The 7,480-nt window shown below is 44.1% G+C and overlaps 1 pseudogene; it reads right to left on the bottom strand.

The window, feature by feature from the left end:
- Positions 1 to 384: 384 nt before the first annotated feature.
- Positions 385 to 502, bottom strand: LOC124796616 (annotated as a pseudogene).
- Between the last annotated feature and the right edge of the window lie 6,978 nt (positions 503 to 7,480).

The following is a 7,480-nucleotide window of genomic DNA, read 5'->3' as shown; positions in this document are numbered from 1 at the left end:
TTAGTTACTATTTTATCTCAAAGTAACTAAAAGTTACCAAAATTCTTGGCAACTCATACAAATAGTTAAGGTTTTTAATCAATATCACAACACATATGCACATTTGCATTATACATAAAATTACAAATGGTACTCGAAGAACATGTCCACTGTAAATACAATGGTGGTTGATTACTAAAAAAGCACTCCGTCTACAGGCCACAAGTGGCCCATCGGGACCATCCGACCGCCGTGTCATCCTCAGATGAGAATGCGGATAGGAGGGGCGTGTGGTGAGCACACCGCTCTCCCGGTCGTTATGATGGTTTTATGTGACCGGAGCCGCCACTATTCGGTCGAGTAACTCCTCAGTTAGCATCACGAGGCTGAGTGCACCCCGAAAAATGGCAACAGCACATGGCGACCAGGATGGTCACCCATCCAAGTGCCGACCACGCCCGACAGCGCTTAACTTCGGTGATCTGACGGGAACCGGTGTATCCACTGCGGCAAGGCCGTTGCCTTGGTTGATTACTAAAATTGATGAAATAAACATCATGTGGCACTTTGTCCGCGCTACTAGCATCGCAGCTATGTTCTAATCCCACATCAGGACTTGAATATAAGATTCGGAAAATCTAAATAAAAGATTACTAAAATTGATTAAATAAACATCATGTGGCACTTTGTCCGCGCTACTAGCATCGCAGCTATGTTCTATCCCACATCAGGACTTGAATATAAGTTTCGGAAAATCTAAATAAAAGACATTAAAATGCATACATCTTCACTGCAACAGTAAGCTCCAGGCCTTCTCAAAGACAAGAAATTAGACGCAAGTACATATAATGATGGTAACCAAAGGCCATTAGCAACCTAACCACTAGGAGGTACAGAATCACTGTAAATTTTGCTATTACTAACAATACTAGGGAGCGTAAGGCAAATGACGACACTTTGGTGTCATAAGACAATATTATTCTGCTCCCATATAGACAAGATACAGCTTAGATGTTCAAACGATACCCATGTGTACGAACCGAAGGAAACAGCAATACTTCACTGATCGGCCACGAGGCTGTTACACATAAATCAAGTTAAGTACTTAAATAAGTACCAGGCCCCTGAAACAGTTTTAAAATCCAGAATGAGGTTTTAACTCTGCAGCAGAGTGTGCGCTGATATGAAACTTCCTGGCAGATTAAAACTGTGTGTCGGACCGAGGCTCGAAATCAGGACATTTGCGTTTCGCGGGCAAATGCTCTACCATCTGAGTTACCCAAGCACGAACTGATGAAGTGGTAGTTTCGTGAAGTGGTCTTTTCGCTTTTCAACATAATACGTTGTGTTCGAACGTTTTCCTCCACGTCCAACACTACATTTTGGTGAGGAAGTTGGTTTTGGGGATGTGGTGAGTGAGGCAGTGGCACTTGACCTACTAGGTACCAGCTGATCAGAATGTGGTGTGGTTAGTATAAGTTTCATTTATATTATTTCTTAAGTTCGCTCTTGTTGCCGGAGACATTTGTGAGCTAGGGTACAAGATTTTTAAGGTTACTTTTGTGAATCCACAGCAATCCCCGGACTTATCTTTCTTTAGAAGTAATGGTGGACGTGATAATTTAGTACCAGTGAGGTGTTTATTTTGCAATACGTCTGGGCATTAGTTTCCGTGTACCAGAGCTGTAGAAGCCGTTTGTTCTGTATGTAGGCATAGTGTTCATCTGTCTAGTAATTATTCTGAGTGTGGATGGGTGACGATCAACCGGAGGAATTAATTTATGATTACATTCCTTTGCTTAGGGTTAAATGGGAATTTGTGTTTTGTCTTTAAGAAAAAAATCTGTTGGGTTGAGTTGGAACTAGAGTACGCAAAATGTGGACACACGTGCTACTACCGCAGATGCAGTTGCTGCTTCAACTTGCAAGTGGAAAAGTTAACAGATCAGTTTGAGCGCATGAAGCACGGAAATTTCGAACTTAATCTGGAGTTAGACGCTCAAAAAGAGAGTCACGATTAGTCACTTATCAGGGTCACGGGAGAGTAAGCCTGGATTGTAAGTGCCTTCTGTTTCATATGACACGGCAAGGCAATGATGGACGTGTAAAAAATTTAGTTAAGGTTGTTAGGGACGCTGCGGAATCGCATGGTGGTCGGATGAAGTAACCCTGTATGTTGCTAATAAGCGTTGGCGGATTATGCCAAAGCGTTTGTTGTCTGTCGTGATTCATTGAGTAAAGCACATACATTCCAGGAGTGGGCCACTGGATTGTGCCAAATGTGCCAGAAGCAGAACAGTGCGCGATTTTTTCGGGAGAAATTACGAACGCTTAGTATATCTGCTCAAATGTCGCGGAGGGTAACGGATGGAGACCCAGAGGACTTAGACTCAGCTTTTAGGATCGCAATACTTATAAAGGAGGTGGGTATGGCCACACAGCAGAGTGTGGACCAGCGAGTGTTCGCTTCTGAACGTTATCGATGTGGTGGTTCCAGTGGGTTTTCCGAAGGAAGCTTTGCAGCAAGCTCACGACCATATGCTGTCAGGTCATGGGGGGCAACGTGCGACGGACAGACGTGTAGGAGATCAGTCTTGCGGGAAGAACAGGAAGCGTGACATGGAGCAGTATGTTAAGGATTGTGTGACATTTGCGCAAAGGGCCGACATTTCGCATCAGAGAGTGCCGCTGCAAAGGTTACCAGAGGCGTCCAGTCAGTATTCTACGTTTGGGGTTGGAAGTCCTCGGGTCATTTAATAAAACACCTGCAGGATCTAAGTACGTTCTCACGATCATCGATCATTTTTCTCGATTTTTTGCAGTGGTACCGACGCCAGATCAGTGGGCTACTACGTAGCGCAGGCGTATTAAACAATTAGATATTGACATTTGGGGCGTCTGAGATCATAAATACGGACCAAGGCATGAATTTGGCCTCGGATATTATGAAACAACGCAGTCGCGTGTTGAGTCTACAGTAGTGAGGTACAAATCCGTTTCATCCGCAGACCAATGGGAGGACGCAGCAAGTGCACAAAACAGTTGCAAAGGAGTTTAGCTATTATGTAGGGTCCAGACATGACGATTGGGGCAGCTGTTCACCATATCTACAGTGCACCTATAGTTCGAAGGTTCATACTGCAAGGTTCACTGCAACGACAGCGGGTGGATGTTCCAGTACGGCGCTATACATGTTTCTATGAGTCGCCCTTGAGCGAACAGTCAGCCACGTTCCGAACAACATGCGCAACTAACGCATACGCTGGCCATTTTACCAAGGCATGAACAGGGCGCTGCATCTGCAAGGTTGAGCGCCCGGACGCCGACGCTGCGGATCCCTATATTCATGTTTTCGCTGACCCACGCACTGTGCGCGGCACCGTAGCCTAGTTCAGCAGAAGCCCCGCTGTGTACCTGCGATGTAACACAGTCAATGACACACTGGCCTCTGTTCCTCTGTATGCTTGGGCGTGAATCACCCCTGTCTCCCAAAACATACCTCTCGGGCGTTCTGACATATTACTACTCCTGAGCTCAGGGGATTGTAAAACAAAGTTCCTTCGGACATGCATGCATGTCCAAAGGAACAGGTACCACGGGGATTACAGACGTTATTAACTGCGTTATATAACTTTGCAATTGTGAATGTAGACAGCCATCAGCTGTACTCGCACATCCATTATGTGTGATCCCGTACAGAGGAGACATTTTACTAGAAAGACACTTGACCGGTGTCGGGACATCAATGAGATGTTACAGTGCCTGTGTTATTTTGTATTGCAGCGCAAAGTCTCTTCGGACACGCATCCAAATGACCAGGCACCGCGTGGACTACAGTCATTCAAAATTTCGCATACAGCCAACCATCAGCTGTATAACGGAGTGATTACAATGGAAACTTGTTCCATACCGGGACTCGAACCCAGTTTTTCATCTTAAAGCGAGCGACTGCGTCCATGCGCCGCAACTCTTATTCGTACTGCCATTATGTATATTACCATACAGGGGAGGTACTTTACTTGCTTGTCGCACACCTGGTGTCAGCAAATAAATGCCACATTGCAGTTCATGTGTTATTATGCATTACAACGCAAAATGCCTTTGAACATGCATGCGTATCCAAAAGGGACACCCACTGCGAAGACTACAGCCATTATGAAGTACATTAAATTTATTTTAAGTGGTGAATATACACAACCATCAGTTGTAGAATGCAATGAAGACAGTGAAAATTTGTGCCGGCCGTTGTGGCCGAGCGGTTCTAGGCGTTTCAGTCTGGAACCGCGCTGCTGCTACGGTCGCAGGTTCGAATCCTGCCTCGGGAATGGATGTGTGTGCTGTCCTCACGCTAGTTAGGTTTAAGTAGTTCGTAGTATATGGGACTGATGACCTCAGATATTAAGCTCCATAGTGCTCACAGCCATTTGAACCATTTCTTAGAATGAAAATTTGACGCTGACCACGACTCCAACCCGTATTTCCTGATCATCGCCAGTGGTTGCCTGAACATTCGGTTATCTGAGCACGACGTGCGCTGCAGCCTGTAATCATACTTCAGTTACGTATATTCCCATGCAGGGGAGACATTTAACGTGAATGTCGCTTGCCCGGTCTCGGCAGATAAATGCAGTAATATCATTCCGGTGTTGTTTCAAATTCCAATGCAAAGAGCCTTCGGACAAGAAGGCATTTCCAAAGCAACATTCACCACGGCGACTACAGCCATTATGAAATACATTAAATGAGTTCACGACTGCGAATATAGACAACCATCAGCTGCCTACTCGTACATCCATCACGTATATTCCCCTACAGGGGACACACTTTGTTTAAGAGTGCCTTGTCTAGTGTCTAGAGATAAATACGATATTGTAGTGCCTGTGTTATTCTGAATGACGATCCCGAGATCATTCGGAGATGCATGCATCTCCAGAGGCGGAGTCACTGCGCAGATTACAGCTGTTATGAAATTTGCCTTTCGCGGGCAAAGGTGCCGAGTTCGAGTCGCGGTCCGGCATACAGTTTTAATCAGCCAAGAAGTTTCATATCAGCGCACATTGCACTGCAGACGGAAAATTCATTCTGTAAATATCCCCCAGGCTGTGGCAAAGCATGTATCTGCAATATTCTTTCTTCCAGGAGAGCTATTTCTGCAAGTTTCAAAGAAAAGCTTCTGTGAAGTTTGGAAGGTAAGAGACGAGGTACTGGCGAAAGTACAGCTGTGAGGAAGGGTCGTGAGTCGTGCTAGGGTAGCTCAGGTAGTCGTGTACTGGCCCAAGAAAGGGAAAGGCCCCGAGTTCGAGTCTCGGTCCGGCACACAGGTTTAATCTGCCAGGAAATTTCATCAAATGTATACGCAACTGCGAATATAGACAACCACCAGCTGTAGAATGGAATGACGAAAATGAAAAATTGTGCCACATTGTGACTCTAATCCGAATTCACCGATCAGTGCGTGTGTGCCTTAACATTTGGCTGTCTGAGCACGACTTACGGCAAGACAAAAACCTCCATATTTCATTAGCCACGCGCCGCAGCCTGTACCCCTACATCCATTACGTGTGTTCCTATACAGGTGTGATATTTTACTTGAAAATCACTTCCGCGATGTCATGAGATAAATTCATTATTGTAATGCCTCTGCTCTTCCGAATTGTGATGCAAAGTTCCTTCGGACATACATGCATGTCCAAAGGCATAACCACCGCTGCCATAATGAAATACATTAAGTGTATCTGCCATAACGTATACAGACAACTGTAGAATGGAAAGACGACAGTGAATATTTGTGCCAGGCCGGGACTCGAACCCAGATTTCCCGCTTATCGCGAGCGGTTGCGATGCTATTTGGCTATACGAGCACGATTGGCGGCCAGACACTAACTTCCGTATGTTGTCAAATATGGGTCCACAACCTGTATTCGTACATCAGTTGAGCATATACCTGTACAGGGGAGATATTTAGGTAATACTGGGTTACCCGGTGTCCATAGTAAGATATTGCTTGGCCTGTGCTATTCCAAATTACTGTGCAAATTTCCTTCTGATATGTATGCATCGTGTCTGTTAACAGATAAGAGGTTTAAGATACTGCCGTGAGCTAAGGTGAATGTTGTGTGGCGCAGTAGCTGGCCCCGCTGGATTGCGTGCTGCCAGTTGACATGCCTTATGAAATACATTAAAAATATTCATAGTTGAGAACATATGTTACCATAAGCCGTGAAATGGAATGAAAACTTGCATCGAAACACGGCTCGAACCTGGACGTGCCGCTTATCGCTAGAGTTTGCTTTACCATTTGGCTATCCGAGCGTGACTAGATGGCAGACACAAACCTCCCTACATTGTGAACCTGTATTCGTACACCCATTATGGATATTCGTTTACTGAGGTGGCATTTTACTTTAAATTCGCTTGCCCGTTATCATAAGATAAATACGATATTGCAGTGCCTGTGTTATTCGAAATTACTATGCAAATGTTTTTTGGACATGCATGAATGTCGAAAGTGACAGGTATTGCTGTGACTACTGCTGTTAGAGTGACGATAGTGACTGGACCGGGACTCGAACCCTGATTTCATGCTTATCGCGAGTGGTTACCTTGCTATATGTTTATCCGAGCGAGACTCATGGCCAGACACGAACTTCCATATGTCGTCACCCATGTGTCATCCTACTTTGGAACAACACAAGTGGTGAAATATTGTATTTGTCCGACGGTACTGAGCAAGTGACTTTCATTTAAAATGTCTCCCTTCTACAAGAATATACGTGATGTTGGTACAAGTACAGGATGTGGGCACATGGTTGACTACATATGGAAGCTTGTGTTTAGCAAAGAGCGTGAATTACTTTGTCAGAGTTATAATATTATTTGTTACGTTAATATTAGTGAACATTGTGTTTTCATTAAGAGACTCGAAGAATCGTAAAATAGTTCGTTTAAACCTAAAAAGGGGAATTACAAAAAAATAAATTTGTAAAATAGCTATTACAAAAATTTAAAGAGCCGACCTCTACTAATGACATTGTTGTCAACGTTAGGTTGAATATTAATTTCCCTTACTTCCTGAATATTAATCTCCCTTTCTTCTTATGTTTATTTCGAGCCAAATCTAATCTCTTACATTGTTGTATTTGATTCATAAGTATTCTTCGTTTATCAGATTCGGACTTGAGTTGTGCCAAGTGTGACGTTAGCAAATGCCTATCAATTGTACAACTTGAAGCTATCTTGTTAAAGAATTGCTGTTGTATAATGATAATCGCTATACTAGTTACATTAACCTCAATCCTTGTCACTGAGATGACGATATCGAAAATATCGTGTCCGTTTATAGACAGGAGAATTAAGATACTGCCGTGAGCTAAGGTGAATGTTGTGCGGTGTAGAAGCTGCCTCCGCAGGATGCCGTACTGCAGTCGACATCTGAAAGGCTTCCACGTGCAATTATTTGTAATCCAGTAATTATCATTCATTTCTGAAAGGACTCGAAATT

Source organism: Schistocerca piceifrons, chromosome 4 (genome assembly GCF_021461385.2).
Source record: "Schistocerca piceifrons isolate TAMUIC-IGC-003096 chromosome 4, iqSchPice1.1, whole genome shotgun sequence".
Lineage (NCBI taxonomy): Eukaryota > Metazoa > Arthropoda > Insecta > Orthoptera > Acrididae > Schistocerca > Schistocerca piceifrons.
The sequence above is the reverse complement of the archived record's forward strand: the minus strand, read 5'-3'. Positions and strand labels throughout refer to the sequence as shown.